Genomic DNA, 21,426 nt, shown 5'->3' on the forward strand with positions numbered 1-21,426 from the left:
TGGGACGTCCCCCCCCCCCCCCCCCCCCCCCTTCCTAGCTAGCGGGTAAACAGTGTCCTTCGCTCCCGCCTGCCAAACAGAACACCATGTGCTAGCTTACTAGTTAGCTAGCACACAGTGTCACTCCCGCCTGCAGTGTACCGGAGAAAACTGTGCCTGACAGGCGGGGGCGAAAGACACTGTCTACCGGTCGTCCCCGCCTCCCGCTAGCACAGCAGATGGGAGGCTAGGGTGACAGCATGTGCTAGTTAGCGACACTGTGTGCTAGCTTGCTAGTTAGTTAGCGCACAGAGTTGCCCCTGCCTCCCGCCTGCTGTGTACTGAAGAAAACTGTGTCCTACAGGCGGGGGCGAAGGACACTGTCTAAAGCACAGCATTAGGGAAGCTAGGGCGACACCGTGTGCTAGCTAACAAGCAAACTTGATAGTTAGTGACACCCTCGCCTCCCGCCTGCTGTGTACCGGAGTCCTCTTTAGGACTAGCTGCCTAAGCTAGCACACAGTGTCCTTCACTCCCGCCTCCTGAACACCTACCCTCGCTTTCGTCAACAGAACTGCGGGAAAACAGTGCCCGACAGTCCGCGTCCCTTCTACTGTGAGGTTTATCGACAGCTGGTATCCAACGTTATTGTGCATTAACGCCACCTACTTCCTCCCACCTGTCCTAACTTAAAAATGGACCAATAAAAGTATAGAGAGGAGTTCCTGCAGATTCAGGAATGCCCACGTGCAGGAACTTGGTCTGCAATTGCACCCTTCTCGAAAATACCACCTTCCCACTTGTATATGAACGCAGGATCTGAGCACCCGCCCCCTCATGAATAAGTCAGCAGCCCCTCGCGCCTCATGCGACTGTATGAGAGCGTTTTCGACACACAAACATCTTCGTAGCAATGTTTGGACCTTCTCATGCAGTCGCGTAATGAATAGTATCTCGTTCTTCTTCACTGGGTGGTTATTATTGGAGGCAAATTGAGCGCAATTACGGTATTTTTTCCTCCCTCAAAACCTGGAGTAGGAGGTACCTCAGTGGGAGAAGGACGGAACGATTGAACACGTCGAATCTTTACGCACGCTCGTGAAGGCTGTGTTGTGGTCCAGCTGCTTACTGGAAATCTTGCTGAAACGTTATAGCTAGCCATTGCACTGACGTTTATGTACGAACTGACACGGGTTTAATGGTCAGTGGGACGTTCTTGCCTCGGCTTATTTGACAGTGGAGGAGGTGAAAAAAACCAAGGTACGTGACAGCGAATGACAATGTTACATTTGAAACACGAAATTCGAATGAGTTGGCTGAATAACGTTAGTCCTAGCCAAATAATGTGATGTTCTTTAGCGTTCGGTGTCTGCTGTGCTGCACTGTCTTAGCTAGCGCTTGCTATATATCCGCATTGAAGAGTCCCAATCATCTATTGTATTGCAGGTAGATACATAGTTAGCATTCGCTATTTGACAACCATGTAATTTTCGAACATGTTTTTTACTGTAGTTATATTTAGCTGGACAACCTAAAGCCACACAGTGAACAATGTGGCCATTCAGTTACACAAAGAAACCCCTTTTGTGTATTTTTTTTATTGACGAATATCCCTTCGCCATACGCCTCAAATTGGCTTGCTGAACATCTTTGAATTTAGAATGACAGCTACCCCTCTGGCTAACGTTAGTTAAATAGAGAAGATGTTTATTAACCTCTTATAGAGAGTCATTATATCCTTGGTGAATTATAGCATGGCATTTGCTGAATGGCTCTGTAAACCAAATGTATAAATGCTTCATCTTTGTGCATTCAATGACCTAGCACCAGTTTACTTTAAAATGCATGGGGGTTGTGAATGCATTCATGCCATTATGGGTTATGTGTTTCTTACATTTACAGTGGTGACAGAACTGGGTCTGGTTTCCCAAAAGCATCTTAAAGAGAAATGTAAAAAAAATATATATATTCTTCCTATTCATCATCTCTAGCACCACACCAACATCAATATATGTCAAATGGCGTGTTTCTAGGTTTTGTTGATGTTGGGGTGGTGCTAGAGATGATGAATATGAAGTTGAACAATTTAGAAATTACCCTTTAAGGCTAAATTCGTCGTTAGAACCATCGTAGGAGCATAGTTAAATCTCTGAGCTGTTTCACAAAACCATCGTTATTAACGTTGCACTTGAAAACGATTAATCTAACATGCTGCCAGACCGCATGTGTGTCCGCGCCATCGCGCGCATGTTGATTTTGTACCGCCACACCATATGCGACCAAGACAAGCCAGTTGAAATATCAAAACAAACTTTGAACCAACTATTAATTTGTGGACAGGTCGAAAAGCATTAAACCTGTACAGCAATGTAGCTAGCTTGCTGTTGCTAGTTAATTTGACCTGGAATATAAACATTGGGTTGTTGTTTTACCTGATTCTTTTATTTTACCTTTATTTAACTAGGCAAGTCAATAAAGAAAAAAATCTTATTTTCAATGACGGCCTAGGAACACTGGGTTAACTGCCTTGTTCAGGGGCAGAACGACAGATTTGTACTTTGTTAGCTCAGGGATTTGATCTTGCAACCTTTTGGTTACAAGTCCAACGCTCTAACAACTAGGCTACCTACCGCCCCGGTAGTGCACAAGGTCCTCTACTCCGACAATTAATCCACAGATAAACGGGTAAACCAAGTTTGTTTCTAGTAATCTCTCCTCCTTCAGGCTTCTTCTTTGGATTTTATATGGCGGTTGGCAACCAACTTTAAGGTGCATTACCACTACCAACTATGCACTACCAACTGGACTGGAGTGTGGACCTTAGTTCATCTTTCAATCACCCACGTGGGTATATGCTCCTAAAAATATATATATACTTAAGATGAAAACCTAGTTGACTGCATTAAAATATAAATACAGTAGACTATAGGCTTATTTCAATCATATGTGATCCGTTTCAAGAAGCTAGGCGTATGTCTCATGTCACTACTTCATGGGAGGGGCGTTTGAACTTATTTTTTTATAAACAAATAAAATAATTTTAAAAAATTGTTGGCAGAAATGCCTTCTGGAATATGTGAACTTTCATTTTGCCTTAATAACAAACTTGTATGCCATCTGTAATCAAACATTGCATACAAAATAGCATGAGAAAACACTTAGAATACATAACATATGACAATCATATAAAATGAAGACTTAAACACATACAGTACATTCGGAAAGTATTCAGACCCCTTGACTTTTTCCACATTTTGTTACAGTACAGCCTTATTCTAAAATGGATTAAATAAATAAAAATCCTCAATCTACAGACAATACCCCATAATGACAAAGCAAAAACTGGTTTTTAGTAGTTTTAGAAAATGTATTCAACTTAAAAAGATACCTTATTTACATAAGTATTCAGACCCTTTGCGATGAGACATGAAATTGAGCTCAGGTACAACCATTCTTGAGATGTTTCTACAACTTTATTGGAGTCCATGTGGTAAATTTAATTGATTGGACATGGAAATTCCCGTACCTGTTTACATAAGGTCCCACAGTTGACAGTGCAGAGCAAAAACCAAGCCATGAGGTCGAAGGAATTGTCTGTAGAGCTCCGAGACAGGATTGTGTCGAGGCACATATCTGGGGAAGGTTTCCCAAAAATGTCTGCAGCATTGAAGGTCCCCAGGAACACAGTGGCCTCCATCATTCTTAAATGGAAGAAGTTTGGAACCACCAAGACTCTTCTTAGAGCTGGCTACCTGGCCAAACTGAGCAATTGGGGGAGAAGGGCCTTGGTCAGGGAGGTGATCAAGAATCTGATGGTCACTCTGACAGAGCTCTATTGTTCCTCTGTGGAGATGGGAGAACCTTCCAGAAGGACAGCCATCTCTGCAGCACTCCACCAATCAGGCCTTTATGGTAGAGTGGCCAGACGGAAGCCACTCTATAGTAAAATACACATGACAGCCCGCTTGGAGTTTGTCAAAAGGCACCTAAAGGACTCTCAGACCATGAGAAACAAGATTCTTTGCTCTGATGAAACAAAGATTGAACTCTTTGGCCTGAATGTCAAGCGTCACGTCTGGAGGAAACCCGGCACCATCCCTACGGTGAAGCATGGTGGTGGCAGCATCATACTGTGGGATTTTTCTTCAGCAGCAGTTACTGGGAAAGTTGTCGGGATCGAGGGAAAGATGAACGGCGCAAAGTACAGAGACATCCTTGATGAAAACCTGCTCCAGAGCGCTCAGGACCTCAGACTGGGGTGAAGGTTCACCTTCCAATAGGACAATGACCCAAAGCACACAGACCTTGACATGTCCTTGAGTGGCCCAGCCAGAGCCCGGACTTGAACCCGATCTAACATCTCTGGAGAGACCTGAAAATAGCTGTGCAATCCCCATCCAACCTGACAGAGCTTGAGAGGATCTGCAGAGAAGAATGGGAGAAACTCCCCAAATACAGGTGTGCCAAGCTTGTAGCATCATACCCAAGAAGACTCAAGGCTGTAATCACTGCCAAAGGTGCTTCAACAAAATACTGAGTAAAGGGTCTGAATATTTATGAATGAATGAATGGAGAAAAATATATTTTTGTGTCAAATTGGCAGCCCATCCCTTATGGGATTAACCTGTTGAGGACACGGAACCCCGTTCTGCCTGCGGAACCCCTAGCCAACAGCCAATGGCATCGCACGGCGCGAAATACAAAACCAACTAAAATAGCACAATTAAATTTTTTCAAAAAATCAACTATTTTACACTATTTTAAAGATAAGACTCTCGTTAATCTAACCACATTGTCCGATTTCAAAAAGGCTTTACAGCGAAAGCAAAACATTAGATTATGTTAGGAGAGTACATCGACACAAATAATCACACAGCCATTTTCCAAGCAAGCATATATGTCACATAAACCCAAACCACAGCTAAATGCAGCACTAACCTTTGATGATCTTCATCAGATGACACTCCTAGAACATTATGTTATACAATACATGCATGTTTTGTTCAATCAAGTTCATATTTATATCAAAAACCAGCTTTTTACATTAGCATGTGATGTTCAGAACTAGCATACCCACCGAAAACTTACGGTGAATTTATTAAATTACTCATGATAAACGTTCAGAAAATACATAACAATTATTTTAAGAATTATTGATACAGAACTCCTTTATGCAATCGCGGTGTCAGATTTTAAAATAGCTTTTCGGCAAAAGCAATATTGCAATATTCTGAGTACATAGCTCGGCCATCACGGCTAGCTATTTTGACACCCATCAGAATGCACTCCCAGGTCTTCTACTTCAACAACAAATGTTGTTTTGGTTCCAAATAATCCATAGTTGTATTCAAATAGCTCCGTTTTGTTCGTGCGTTCAGGTCACTATCAGAAGGGTGATGCGCATTTCGTGACAAAAAAATTCTAAATATTCCATTACCGTACTTAGAAGCATGTCAAACGTTGTTTAAAATCAATTTTTATGCTATTTTTCTCGTAAAATAGCGATAATATTCCAACCGGGCAACGTTGTATTCATTCAAAGGCTGAAAGAAAAAAATTGAGTAGTCTCGTGACCGCACATCTCCAGTGTCACTGTCCCCAGGCTGACCACTTACAAATTCTCCTGCTGTTCTTCACCCAGAGACAGCAGACACCCCATTCCACTTTCTGGCGGGTTTAGAGAGCCAATGGAAGCCTTAGAAAATGTCACGTTACAGCACAGATGCTGTATTTTCGATAGAGATGCAACAGAAGGACAACAAATTGTCAGTCAGGGCACTTCCTGTATGGAATCTTCTCAGGTTTTGGCCTGCCATATGAGTTCTGTTATACTCACAGACACCATTCAAACAGTTTTAGAAACTTTAGAGTGTTTTCTATCCAAATCTACTAATTATATGCATATTCTAGTTTCTGGGCAGGAGTAGTAACCAGATTAAATCGGGTACGTTTTTTATCCGGCCGTGAAAATACTGCCACCTATCCCAAAGAAGTTAAAGAGAAATGTAAAAAAAAAAAAACAATATACTTCATATTTATCATCTCCAGCACCACTCCAACATCAACATGTCAAATGGCACGTTTCTATGTTTTGTTGATGTTGGGATTGTGCTGGATATTATGAATATGAAGTTGAACAATTTATAAATGTCCCTTTAAGGCTAAGTTCGTCGTTAGAACCTTCGTAGGAGCATAGTTAAATCTCTGAGCTGTTTACCAAAACCATCATTATTAACGTTGCACTTATGCACAAAATGCGTAATCTAACATGCTGACCAGACCGCACGCGCACGTGTGTCTGCGCAATCGCACACATGTTGATTTTGCCCCCCCATACCAGACATGATCAGGACAACCAAGTTGAAATATCAAAACAATCTCTGAACCAATTATATTAATTTGGGCAGGTCGGAAGCATTAACTTCTTTGGGCTCAACTCCCGTTAACGGGATCGATTTGACAACAGTGGGTGAAATGGCAGAGCGCCAAATTCCCCAAAAATATTTAACTTTCATACATTCATAAGTGCAACACACCAAATTAAATCTTAACTTCTCGTTAATCTAGCCACCGTGTCAGATTTCAAAAAGGCTTTACGGCGAAAGCAAACCATGCGATTATCTTAGGACAGCGCCCAGCATACCAACACATGAAAATCAGATTTCAACCCGCCAGGCGCGACACAAAAGTCAGAAATAAGTATTTAATTCATGCCTTACCTTTGAAGAACTTCTTCTGTTGGCACTCCAATATGTCCCATAAACATCACAAATGGTCCTTTTGTTCGATTAATTCCGTCGTTATATCTCCAAAATGTCCATTTATTTGGCGCGTTTGATTCAGAAAAACACTGGTTCCAACTCGCCCAGCATGACTACAAAATATCTAATAAGTTACCTGTAAACGCTGTCCAAACATTTGAAACAACTTTCCTAATACAACTTTAGGTATTTTTTTTAACGTAAATAATCAATCAAATTTAAGACGGGATAAACAGTGTTCAATACCAGATAAAAACAACCTGAAGCGCGTGACCTGAAGAGCGTGACCTGGAGCGCGCTTCAAAACATTAGTGCTCTAGGCTGGACCCTCGTTCTGAACTGCCGTACTTCTTCATTTCTCTAAAGAAAAACATCAACCAATTTCTAAAGACTGTTGACATCCAGTGGAAGTGATAGGAACTGCAAGCATGTGCCTTATAAATCTAGATACACATAGAAACCCATTGAAAACACTGTCACCTCAAAACAAAATCCTGGATGATTTGTCCTCGGGGTTTTGCCTGCCAAATAAGTTCTGTTATACTCACAGACATAATTTTACCAGTTTTAGAAACTTTAGAGTGTTTTCTATCCAAATCTACCAATTATCCAAGCTTCTGGGCCTGAGTAGCAGGCAGTTTACTTTGGGAACGTTTTTCATCCGGACGTCAAAATACTGCCCCCTAGCCCAAAGACGTTAAACATTTATGGCAATTTCGCCAGATCGGCCTTTACATTTTTTTATATTGGACTGCCGTTTTGTGCTCTAAAATTAGTTTGATCCCCACAGTGAATTTTTTTAGATTTCGCTATAAATCGAGATATTCAATGAAATATTGATCCATTCTGACTTCTAAATTTGTCGTCACACAGGACCACGTGCTGACACAGAACTATTACGGACTGGCAGGCTACGGGGAGGCTCACGTCCCCATGCACGCTCTTTGCATGTGCACCCAGCAGCGTTGGGTTGACTCTCTCAGGCAGGATGAAATTGACTACATCAACCATGATCCTTTGCTAGTTACTGCCACTTTCACCATGATCCTTAGTGTTTTTTGTTGTTGTTGCCATTCAGCCCAATTCAGCAGTATGGCGCACTTCAAATTCAAATACTTCTGGCTTGATGCGCCATCGGGAGTTTTGCATAGCAATACGCGGATGATGTCAGTGCTATCACTATCTACTGGTTTTAATGTCTATGCTTGCAGGTGACAGAGTGGTTCAAATGATTGACAGGTGGAATGCGCACTCAACAGTGAATTCACCTGTGCACATACTTGATGGCTTGACCATGTGAATAGACCTAGCAGCTGAGAATACTTCAGTAGGCTACTGTACAATCATTCTTTGACGTTCAGTGATCAATCATTCACTCAAACGACTATATGCGACCTCCTTTATTCCCCAAACTTTTCCTCAATCACTCATCTTTCTTGAAGTGACCGTTATGGATAGGCTACCTACAGTAGAGTAGTCCATGGACACTGACACAGGGACCCAATATTTGGGTTTGTTTACTTATTCTGCTAATCCAGTTTCCTAACAGCAGTCTCCAAACAGCATGCTCAAATTGGCTCATGGTGACGCCATAAAATGAGGTAGCCTACAATCAATAAGATGAGCTGAGTTTGTATTTTGGGTGAACCATCCCTCTAAACATCTAAAGCCCCCTTTTTCCTACTTATAAACATTGTTGGGCCATGAATCAAATACTGTCAGACAGCCTACTGGCTAGGCTATTTTAACTAAAACACAACCCAGATTAAATAATCACAGTTGGCCAGTGCTTCCAGGGTGATTTTTTTGTTATGACTGACACGTAACATTTTCTTTGTAACTTTCATTTATGTGCCGGAGGGCAGCTGTGGAAAAGTGATTAGGGAAATGGATGTGCGGTCTGGGGCCTAGGGTTGGGGGCTTTAGCAAGGTACTTCACAGAAATAGCCCCAGCTGTCGCAGCAGACAGCAGCAATGATGAAAATGTCTCAGATTGGGGTGTCTGTTGAGGAAATAACAAAATCATAATTCAGTTCAGCCAATTGATTTACCGGCTGGAGTGGGTGCTTGGATCTTTATGATGGATGAGTATGGAAGGGCCTTAGCAAAACAATAGTGAACTGGGACCCCACTAGACTAAGTGAAAGGTTTTATGACATTGACTTAATTTTATTAATTCTACCTTTTTAACATGCAATAAGTGAAAAGATTTTGTACAGGCTGCTGAGGGAAGCCAATTAGATCCGATGTAGAATAAATGTGACTTTGACAAGTAGCCTACTTCCAGCAGTCCTGAGCAGTGTAATTTCTCAATGTTGCTAGTCTTGATGCCATAGGCCTACTTGTATACTTTATTTCTTTCTTTCTTTTTTACATATATATATTTTTTTTAATCCTGTTTTCTCACCAATTTTGTGGTATCCAATTGGTAGTTACAGTTTTGTCTCATCGCTGCATCTCCCATGCGGACTCGGGAGAGGTGAAGGTCGAGAGCCGTGCGTCCTCCGAAACACAAACCAACCAAGCGCATTGCTTCTTGACACAATGTCCGCTTAACCCGGAAGCCAGCCGCACCAATGTGTTGAAGGAAACACCGTACACCTCGCGACCGTGTCAGCGTGCACTGCGCCCGGCCCCACAGGAGTCGCTAGTGCGCGATGGGACAAGGACATCCCTGCCGGCCAAACCCTCCCCTAACCTGGACGATGCTGGGCCAATTGTGCGTCGCCCCATGGGTGTCCAGAGCCTGGACTCGAACCAGGATCTCTAGTGGCACAGCCTTAGACCACTGCACCACTCGGGAGGCCCTCCTACTTGTATACTTACAGGTTTACAAGATTACCTTAGTTATGTTGAATATACAGATTTTTTTCTTCTAAGCTTATTGCTCTAATAAGCTCTTCTGACTGAGGTTAAATGTTTTTTTCTTAAATGTCTGAAGAGAATGCAGTCTCAGGAAGCACCTCTCCTGCGCTACCACTAACACCTGGCTGCTACCAAGATATACTGCTATGATGGGAAAGTAAAGTCAACACAACTAAGACAGTTGTGCCAGGTGTTACAAGCAATTTAATGCTTCCTTTTAAAAATGTCTGAAGCCATTTTCCAGTAGAATGTTATGAAACGATGTAAGATTGATTTAGATGTTTTTTTTACCCCTCAGTTGCAGCCCAATCATATAGCCTAGTGGAGTGTTTGATTGATAAATGGATTCTTTGCACAACATTATAAAGTGGGGCAATGTTATGGATTTGTTACGGCTGCTATTCTTCGTTTAGGGGAACCTTGATTATTAAACACAGTCACACAGTGTTGTCTGTCTGCAGTCAGATATGTAAATTGAAGTCTGTGCTGTGTGCCTGGTGAGCTGCTGTGACTCTCGCATGTAGTAAATCCCCATAACTGCCACACCTCCAATGCTTAGAGGAAAACTTGAGCTGCTGCCATGCCTTTACTGCAGGGTCATTAAAGGCCATGCAATGAAGTGAAGCTGCATTCACTAACACCATCTCATTTCATCCCTTTGTTCCCAAGCCTCCCACCTCAGGTTTATCTTACTGGCTGCCTGTTTGTCAGACTCACACATGCGCACACACACACACACACACACACACACACACACACACACACACACACACACACACACACACACACACATACACACACCTTTCTCCCTTTGCTTTGATTGGGATGAGATTATCATTGGTCACAGCTGTTTCACCTCTTGGTGTTTGCTGCAGCGATAAGATGGTTGAGAATCTGACATGCAAGTAGATTTTCCTCTTTAGTCACATTTGGAGATGGCATATTGCTCTGCTCAGCGCAGTATGACGGACTGTATGTTCGAGCAGCAGGTTTGGCTTGTCCTACTCTTCCGAAATGGGCTTTCAATATGTTTGGCTGAATACTGTTATAGGACAGTCTTTCTCAGATGTTTTCCCATTTATGTCATTTATTACAGAATGTTATTACAGAATTGGGTGCCCATGCATCCAAACTATGGAAAGACGATTGACATCTCTCTTTAAAAATGTTTGTGTGGAATCACAATAAAGGGATTGTAACTGACTGTAACCATCAACATAATCTAAAGAGGTCCTTCAAGTTCAAAAAGCAGCAAAGTTGTTGTAAGTGACTGTTTTTTGTAGTTGAATCCGGGCCGACTTGTGAGAGATTACCCACAACCTCCTACAGGTGGGCTCCCTGCTGTCACCTGGCTCTTATCTCCATGCCCAATTTTACTTCCTACAGGACACAATTCAGCTGGCCCCATAGAGTGGGAGGGGGGAGGTTTTTGGCGTCTGGCACTTTTTTTCTCTCTCGTCTAGGGCTATGCAGCTTGCATTCCTGTGGGCTACATTTAATTGTCAGTGCCACTCAACTAGTGCTAATAATATCAAGGAGACTAACGAGGAGGCAAAAAGTTCCTGTTGAGACCACACATCAGGGTCAGTAATGCTTTGTTTGCTTTGTGTGTGTGTGTGTGTGTGTGTGTGTGTGTGTGTGTGTGTGTGTGTGTGTGTGTGTGTGTGTGTGTGTCTTCCGTTTGTTGTTTCTTCTATGTGGGCCAACGTCAATCTGGTTCCAAGATACCAACAGACAAGACTTTTGGTTACAATGCTGTATTATTTCCTGATATCGAATCCTGAGTCACCATCCTGAGTGAGAGAGAGAGAATGTTTGGATTATTTGGGGTTACTAAAGCACAGACCAATAACCCCTCCCTTATAATAAAATGATAACGGTCCCTAGTCAACCAAACTCGGTTTCTTGTTTCAATTGCCAAAGATTTTTGTGTTGCCACACAGTCAAGGTGGCATTTCTCAGTAGTAGAGATGACCAGGGACGTTCTCTTTATAAGTGCGTGAATTGGACCATTTTCTGTCCTGCTAAGCATTCAAAATGTAAAGAGTAATTTTGGGTGTAAGGGAAAATGTATGGAGTAAAAAGTACATTTATTTTCTTTGGGAATGTAGTGAAGTAAAAGTTGTCAAAATTCTAAATACTAAAGTACAGGTACCCCAAAAAACTACTTAAGTAGTACTTTAAAGTATATATATTTTTTTACTTAAGTACTTTACATCACTGAACCCTGTTAATTGATAGTCCCATTGTATGCACACATTTTACTTGGTGGTCATGTTGTGGACTTCAAGAGAATGCTGAGTTACCTTGCATGTTGACATATAAGTGGTTCCATTGTATCCTCTCCTTCCTCAGTAAGCAATATTAAAACAACTTGATTTGAAGAAGTGTTGACTTGCACCATAAGAGCTCAGCTGAATGATGGGGGATAATAATTCAGCTAGCGTCAGACAACCAAGTCTCTGGTGCAGTACAATTGGTTTTTAGAAAGAGTTAAAGAAATACATCCCTCTATTTATTTTTCTGTCGCACAGCAGTTTAATTTAAATGGACCACTGAACAATACTGTCTACACTACAGCAAGCAATGTGTCACCTGCTATGCAGAGGGGAAAAACAGCTGTGAATGCAGCCGTTTTCACTGGACCGCAGCGTTTACCTAATGGAATAGATTTGTAAATTCTCATAAATGTTATCAGTGAGGGATGACTGCAGTCACTCCAGGAAGCGGCACTTGTCACCGCTCATCATCAGGAGGCCAGTGCGATTCAACCATGTCAAGGTGACAAGACTGCCGGCTCCATCATGGAATTAGCCTAATTTACATCAGCTCAAACATTCGCATCTTTCAGTTTCACAAATGATCCGTTTGCTTATATTATACTTTTTGAGACCAATTTCATCCAAGTCTCCTCATTAACAAAGCCATAATTGTTCTCCTTTTGTCTTTTTTACATGTTAAAATGAAGCCGACTCAAGCTCAGGATTAGAACAAAAATAAACGGTAGTGTCATCTGGCATATGTTGCTCCTAGCACTGCAGGTAGACTGAAGAGGAGTATCTTACAGATCCTTTCGGGCAACCTCACCCCCAAGTTTATTCAGTCTCTAGCTCAGACTTCCAGGACTCCACTGAAGTCCCAGTACATGTCGTCTCCAATGGAGCGTGCCACCAGGACCTTCTGATCCGATCAGATGGCTGTTTTGACCCCATTCCTTCCTCTTCTATTCCCCCCTCTGAGGCCATCATCTCGTTCCCGCCATCCATGCCATGGTGCCACCTCGTCTTCAGAGACCTCGTACATGTACTGAACAAAAATATGATTGCAACAATTTCAATGATTTTACTGAGTTACAGTTCATATAAGGAAATCAGTCAATTGAAATACTATACATGTACATGTAGGCTTTGTGGTGGAAGCAGTTCAGGATTCTTTTGGAAGAGGCGTTGTCGTGCCCTCTTCACGACTGTGTTGGTGTGTTTGGACCATGATAGATCCTTAGTGATGTGGACATTCACGGTCGAGACTTTTGTATCAACATGTCTACTTCCTCTCTGAAATTTTTGTTTCATTAGAGAATTATATCCTAGCTTAAGTCTTGCGTTTTCTCACACCAGAAAGAAATCGCTAATATATGGCTATTTATATCTCTAATACTATCTCAAGCTAATATGGCTCCTGCTTGTGAGTAAAGAAAGACTGAGGGTACTGTTTCTTAGCTCAATTGCAGCCACTGTTTCGAAAGAAATGATCCTGCAGATCCACCCTCTGAACTCAATACAAAGGAGTCTGAGGGGATAGGTCTTAAATTGTCCTCATCGGTCTTTCTAAGTTGTTACATTGGACAGTACCCTCCATTTTTTTGTTTTTACCAGACATATTGCTGTCACCTCTAAACACCTTTGCCCGAGGGGTACAGATTGTGGTTTGCATGGTGGTTGGCATTGACATATTAAAATATGTCGCTTGACCAGATAGACTATGTTGGATATTATTAAAGAAATGACTGGAGTGCATAGAATTTGCTTCTAGATGTATATTGGCCTAGCCTACATTTGAACTGAAGCACTTCAGTGCCTTCCTTTCCCCCTGCACTTGAAAATACAGCCTCTCCATGGCTCTGAATTACTTCCATTTGAAAAGCTGATTTTATAGATAATCTGTTATTGATTTCAGAACATCATGCACCAGGTAAGGCTGTGTGTGTGTGCGCACATTTTATATGTGTGCTTTTGTATGTTTTTTTTTTTTGTTAAAGAGGCTACTCAGACGCTCCGCTTCCTGGTAGAACCAATCAAGACTGACCATTTAAAGAGCAATCTTGTGCATTCCTGTGGAAGGCTATCTGTGGTGCATCTGGAGGCTACACTAATCTGTGATGATTGGTCGTACTCAGTATGAGAACACAATCAGTTTTGAATGCTGTTCTAGTGAAGCATCTAATCCAATAGCCTATTTCTATTTTGGGTGTAAGTTTCAACCTCTAATATCTCAATTTGTAAATATGTTCTCCAAATCTGAGGTCATGTATTGATTCTTTCTTCTGCACCTCTGTAATTCTCTCTGACGAATAGGCCTAAACAGCAAGGATTTAGCCCATGTTTGTTGGTGTTTGCGGTCTTCGAAATCTGAGCTTTTCAACCTCACCCGACTTCACATCCCCTTCAACCTTCTCCTGAAGTAACAAAATAAAAATAAAATCCTCAAGACGGCCATGATTTATTTTCCCCTCCAGTTTTATAGAGTAGACCCTGAACACATGTTTTGCAGATATTATTGCAGGTGCAGCGAAATCCTTATGTTTCTAGCTCCAACAGTGAAGTAATATCTAACAATACAAAACAATACACAGTCTCAAAAAACTGTCCGGAATATAAATATACTCTTTCCATGACTTAGACTGACCAGGTGAATCCAGGTGAAAGCTATGATCCCTTATTGATGTCACCTGTTAAATCCACTTAATCCATGTAGATGAAGGGGAGGAGACAGGTTAAAGAATGATTTTTAAACCTTGAGACAATTGAGACATGGATTGTGTATGTGTGCCATTCAGAGGATGAATGGACAAGACAAAATAAGTGCTTTTGAAAGGGGTTCGGTAGTAGGTGCCAGGCACCCGGGTTCGAATGTGTCAAGAACTGCAACGCTGCTGGGTTTTTCACACTCAACAGTTTCCATGTGTATCAAGAATGGTCCACCACCCAAAGGACTTCCAGCCAACTTGACACAACTGTTGGAAACATTAGAGTCAACATGGCTAGCATCCCAGTGGACCGCTTTCAACACCTTGTAGAGTCCATGCCTCAATGGATTGAGGCTGTTCTTGGGGCAAAAGCGGGTGCAACTCAATATTAGGAAGGTGTTCCTAATGTTTTGTACACTCAGTGTATATGTAGATAATGGTGTGTATGGACAGTATATGAGTAGAAAAGGTGTGTACGGCAGTAGTTATATAGGATGAGTGTTTTACCCCTAGACATCTGTTTCCTTTTGTAGATAATCAGAAACTGACATGATCCCCAAACAGACAGCTGTTATAGTTTTCGGTAGCACTGTCCGGGTATCTGCTTTAGTGGTCCCCTGCAGGATTGAGTTGTAAAGAGCAGGGCTGGACGATACGTCTCTATATTACGGCTGGACACAGTGCACACATGGGATTCTTGTCTGTTCCATGGAGGAAAACCATATCATAGTGCTGGAGACTGGATAGAGATAAAATGTCTTCAAATCAGGTTCAGTGTGTGGATGCGCCACCGAGCCATGCTGTTTTAAGGTTTAATGCCTTACATGGGCATGGAACCTAATCGCTTTATACGGCCTTGTGAAAGCGGACACCACTTTTAGCCCATTACCCTGCATAAAATGGATGATTTTTGCCTCCTAACTTTTCTCCCACATCTACATAATGTGACCATTTGTGCGTGGTGCTAGGAGATGGCCTTTTGTTACGCATTAGGCTAACAGTGCTATCGCTACCTCGGATTGTGTCCATATACACTGGCAACCCGCAGTGACCACTGCTCCCCATTCCCTCCCCTCATTACAGAGGTAATAGCATCAGCCTCTGTCCCCTGAGCACACAGCCTTCCATACGTTTCTCATCAGCTCATTCCCAACAAGCCTTCCATAAGCCTCCAGTGATCATTGACTTTGAACTACCTCCAACAAGCCCATGTGATCAGCACGAGCCTGTTTATTATGCAGGTTTATTGGGGGGGTGAGCTCCACCATGTCCCCATTCTGTCGCTTCCGCTGGAGACAGGGAAGGAAAAAAGGAGACAGTCTACTGAAATTCAGAGTAGAGGGAGGATCTGGGCTCTTTCAGAAGCCTTTGTTTTTCATTGCTGCATTTCTCTCTTCATACCATCTATACCTAACACAGATTACAGAAGAGTGCTGATTTTAATCTAGCCTATATAACTGCTATAGCTAACGTATGTAGCGTCTCCACCGTTTGTCTATATGAACGGAGGAAAGCCAGCCAGTTCTTTATCTCCTACTGGTGGAGTGGAGCAGTGACCTCCCACTGGGGCTGGTGGATTCCTGCACTCTGCTGTATAATTAATGAGATTGTAGCAGAGAAAGGGCAGGGACAGGGAGGGGGCCAACATACAATACCCAGACAGAGATACAGAACAGAGAGGGACAGAGAGAAGACTGGCAAATATGGACTGAAAAGAATGGGAGAGGGGTTAAGAGGGAGAGGGTAAAAAGAAAACAGTCCCAAAAACATGGTGGAGGAGATTGAGAGCTTAGTGCTGTAATGGAGGTTCATGGGCTGAGTTACAATTGGCCTACACTACATAGCTCTTTAAACAGTGGAGACTTCTCCTCCATAGAATGCAGTCAGGTCTGACCACCGCCAGCCCCATAGACAGAACACAATCTTAAAGTATTCACCAGGTGTTTATACAAGAGACACCATTCTGTGTCACCTGTTTCTGCTTTAGGGTGTGGCCCTCCTACAGTAGGAGAGTAGACAGGTGTTGGCTATGCCCTCTGTTTACTCTACCTGTTCCTAAAACCGGTTTCTGGTGCACTGCACAAAGATGCCTATGTTGTCCTTCTGTTTACGTAACAGCTGCTGCTTTATCAGTCATTTATCTCATTTATTCCCTGCAATAGCCTATAGCCTACTTGGAAAGAAACATACAGATGTTCAAAGAAACATCATAGTATGTACCATACTGCCATTATATGAATGTAAACAGTACTACAGTATAGACTGTGGAGATTGGCCTACAGGCTGTGGAACTACAGTATAGACCAGGGGGTAAACTACTAGATTGAACCACGGGACGATTTCTGTCGGTGCGGCTGTTCAGGGGTCCAGAAGATGATTATAATAATTTGTACACCTTAGCCAAATACATTTTAAACTCAGTTTATCACAATTCCTGACATTTAATCCTGGTAAAAAGTCCCTGTCTTAGGTCAGTTAGGATCACCACTTTATTTTAAGAATGTGAAGTGTCAGAATAATAGTAGTTAGAATGATTGATTTATTTCAGCTTTTATTTATTTTATTACATTCCCAGTGGGTCAGAAGTTTACATACGCTCAATTACTATTTGGTAGCATTGCCTTTAAGTTGTTTAACTTGGGTCAAACGTTTCAGGTAGCCTTCCACAAGCTTCCCACAATGTCAATTTTGGCCCATTCCTCCTGACAGAGCTGGTGTAACTGAGTCTCAGGTTTGTAGGCCTCCTTGCTCGCACACAAATTTTCTATGGAATTGAGATCAGGGCTTTGGGATGACCACTCCAATACCTTGACTTTGTTGCCCTTAAGCCATTTTGCCACAACCTTGGAAGTATGCTTGGGGTCATTATCCATTTGGAAGACCCATTTGCGACCAAGCTTTAACTTCCTGACTGATGTCTTGAGATGTTGCTTCAATATATCCACATAATTTTCCTCCCTCATGATGCCATCTATTTTGTGAAGTGCACCAGTCCCTCCTGCAGCAAAGCACCCCCACAACATGATGCTGCCACCCCCGTGCTTCATGGTTGGGATGGTGTTCTTCGGCTTGCAAGCCTCCCCCTTTTTCCTCCAAACATAACTATGGTCATTATGGCCAAACAGTTCTATTTTTGTTTAATCAGACCTGAGAACATTTCTTCAAAAAGTACGATCTTTGTCCTCATGTGCAGTTGCAAACCGCAGTCTGTTTTTTTATGGTGGTTTTGGAGCAGTGGCTTCTTCCTTGCTGAGCGGCCTTTCAGGTTATGTCGATATAGGACTCGTTTTACTGTGGATATAGCTACTTTTGTACCTGTTTCCTCCAGCATCTTCACAAGGTCCTTTGTTGCTGTTCTGGGATTGATTTGCACTTTTCGCACCAAAGTATGTTCATCTCCAGGAGACAGAACGTGTCTCCTTTCTGAGTGGTATGATGGCTGCGTGGTCCCATGGTTTTTGTACTTGCATACTATTGTTTGTGCAGATGAACGTGGTACCTTCAGGCGTTTGGAAATTGCTCCTAAGAATGAACCAGACTTGTGGAGGTCTCCAATTTTGTTTCTGAGGTCTTGGCTGATTTCTTTTGATTTTCCCATGATGTCAAGCAAAGAGGCACTGAGTTTGAAGATAGGCCTTGAAATACAGGTACACCTCCAATTGACTCAAATGATGTCAATTAGGCTTTAGAAGCTTCTGATAGGCAATCAGAAGTTTCTAATACCGGATAAAAACAACGTGGAGCGAGCTCCTGGTCACGCGCACCAAAACAGTAGAGTCCACCTGGAGTGACACTTACAATGAATAGGACTACTTCTTCATTTCTCAAAAGAAAAACATCGAACAATTTCTAAAGACTGTTGACATCTACTGGAAGCCATAGGAACTGCAACCAGGTTCCTAATAAGGGCATCCCATAGAAAAATATTGGAAAATCCTATGACCTCAATTTTTTTTCTCCCCTGGATGGTTTGTCCTTGGGGTTTCGCCTGCCAAATCAGTTCTGTTATACTCAGACATTATTTTAACAGTTGTAGAAACTTTAGAGTGTTTTCTATTCAAATCTACCAATTATATGCATATCCTAGCTGGGCCTGAGTAACATGCAGTTTACTTTGGGCACGCTTTTCATCCGGATGTCAAAATGCTGCTCCCTACCCCAGAGAGGTTAATGGATTTCAGCTTTGAGTTGTCTCGCTGAAATGTTCTTATTCTTTCAAATGACTGCTTGACCCGCTGACTGCTCAATCCACACAGCAGACATTGTGGGCTAGGTTAGGAATGCTGTGTTGCACATGTAGCGCAACATTTTACATGGCGTCATTACGTCATGTACCTTTTGTTATATAGGTATGCACGGTAGCTTTGACATCGGTTTTTGACATCGGCGTTAACCTGTTGAGGGTAGGGGGCAGTATTTGCGCGGCCGGATAAAAAACGTACCCGATTTAATCTGGTTATTACTACTGCCCAGTCACTAGAATATGCATATACTTATTGGCTTTGGATAGAAAACACCCTAAAGTTTCTAAAACTGTTTGAATGGTGTCTGTGAGTATAACAGAACTCATATGGCAGGCAAAAACCTGAGAAGATTCTGTACAGAAAGTGCCCTCTCTGACCATTCCTTGGGCTTCTTGACTCTCTTTATTGAAAATGTAGGATCTTTGCTGTAACGTGACACTTCCTACGGCTCCCATAGGCTCTCAGAACCCAGGAAAAATCTGAATGATGTCGAGGCAGCCCCTGGCTGAAAAACATTAGCACATTTGGTAAGTGGTCTATCAGAGGACAATGAGACTGAGGCGCGTGCACGAGGCGACCCCATGTTTTTATTTTCTCTCTCTTTGAACGTAAACACGGTTTCCCGGTCGGAATATTATGGCTTTTTTACGAGAAAAATGGCATAAAAATTGATTTTAAACAGCGGTTGACATGCTTCGAAGTACGGTAATGGAATATTTAGAATTTTTTTGTCACGAAACGCATCGGGTGCGTCATCCTTCTTTACACTTCGGATAGTGTCTTGAACGCACGAACAAAACAGAGGATATTTGAACATAACTATGGATTATTTTGAACCAAACCAACATTTGTTATTGAAGTAGAAGTCCTGGGAGTGCATTCTGACGAAGAACAGCAAAGGTAATAACATTTTTCTTATAGTAAATCTGACTTTGGTGAGGGCTAAACTTGGTGGGTGTCTAAATAGCTAGCCCTGTGATGCCGGGCTATCTACTCAGAATATTGCAAAATGTGCTTTCACCGAAAAGCTATTTTAAAATCGGACATAGCGAGTGCATAAAGGAGTTCTGTATCTATAATTCTTAAAATAATTGTTATGTTTTTTGTGAACGTTTATCGTGAGTAATTTAGTAAATTCACCGGAAGTTTGCGGGGGGTATGCTAGTTCTGAACGTCACATGCTAATGTAAAAAGCTGGTTTTTGATATAAATATGAACATGATTGAACAAAACATGCATGTATTGTATAACATAATGTCCTAGGTGTGTCATCTGATGAAGATCATCAAAGGTTAGTGCTGCATTTAGCTGTGGTTTGGGTTTTTGTGACATTATATGCTAGCTTGAAAAATGGGTGTCTGATTATTTCTGGCTGGGTACTCTGCTGACATAATCTAATGTTTTGCTTTCGTTGTAAAGCCTTTTTGAAATCGGACAGTGTGGTTAGATTAACGAGAGTCTTGTCTTTAAAATGGTGTAAAATAGTCATATGTTTGAGAAATTGATGTAATAGCATTTCTAAGGTATTTGAATAATGCGCCACGGGATTCCACTGGCTGTTACGTAGGTGGGACGATTTCGTCCCACCTACCCTAGAGAGGTTAAGCTAGACATCGGCCGATACCGATGTTGGCATTTTTAGCTTAATTCTCCCGATTCCAATATGTTCACCGATATATCGTGCATCCCTATTCTTCATTGGTTGGGATCAGACCCTAGAGATTAGAGGTCGACCGATTTATGATTTTTCAACGCCAATACCGATTTTATTGGAGGACCCAAAAAAGCTGATACCGATTAATCGGCCGACCTTTATTATTATTATTTTTTGTTTTTATTCGATAGTTTTTTTTATTATAATAAAAAAAATGTATTATATATATTTGAGAAAGAGAAAAAATATATATATATATATTTAGTCGTGGCCAAAAGTTGAGAATGATACAAATATTTACTTTCACAAAGTCTTTTGTAGGATGGCAATTTGCATATACTCCAGAATGTTATGAAGAGTGATCAGATGAATTGCAATTAATTGCAAAGTCCCTCTTTGCCATGCAAATGAACTGAATCCCCAAAAAACATTTCCACTGCATTTCAGCCCTGCCACAAAAGGACCAGCTGACATCATGTCCGTGATTCTCTCGTTAACACAGGTGTGAGTGTTGACGAGGACAGGGCTGGAGATCACTCTGTCATGCTGATTGAGTTCGAATAACAGACTGGAAGCTTCAATAGGTGGGTGGTGCTTGGAATCATTGTTCTTCCTCTGTCAACCATGGTTACCTGCAAGGAAACACGTTCCGTCATCATTGCTTTGCACAAAAAGGGCTTCACAGGCAAGGATATTGCTGCCAGTACGATTGCACCTAAATCAACCATTTATCGGATCATCAAGAACTTCAAGGAGAGCGGTTCAATTGTTGTGAAGACGGCTTCAGGGCGCCCAAGAAAGTCCAGCAAGCGCCAGGACCGTCTCCTAAAGTTGATTCAGCTGCGGGATCGGGGCACCATCAGTACAGAGCTTGCTCAGGAATGGCAGCAGGCAGGTGTGAGTGCATCTGCACACACAGTGAGGCGAAGACTTTTGGAGGATGGCCTGGTGTCAAGA

General features: G+C 42.1%; 1 protein-coding gene across 1 annotated transcript in view; it reads left to right on the forward strand.

The window, feature by feature from the left end:
• Positions 1-843: 843 nt before the first annotated feature.
• Positions 844-21,426, forward strand: part of LOC106601254 (protein TANC2) — a 149,380-nt gene continuing 128,797 nt past the window's right edge. The window contains exon 1 of the mRNA XM_045715128.2: positions 844-1,239. The gene's annotated coding sequence lies outside the window, so the exon portion shown is untranslated. The remainder of the gene's footprint in view (positions 1,240-21,426) is intronic.

The sequence above is a fragment of the Salmo salar genome, chromosome 03 (assembly GCF_965601325.2).
Source record: "Salmo salar chromosome 03, fSalSal1, whole genome shotgun sequence".
NCBI lineage: Eukaryota > Metazoa > Chordata > Actinopteri > Salmoniformes > Salmonidae > Salmo > Salmo salar.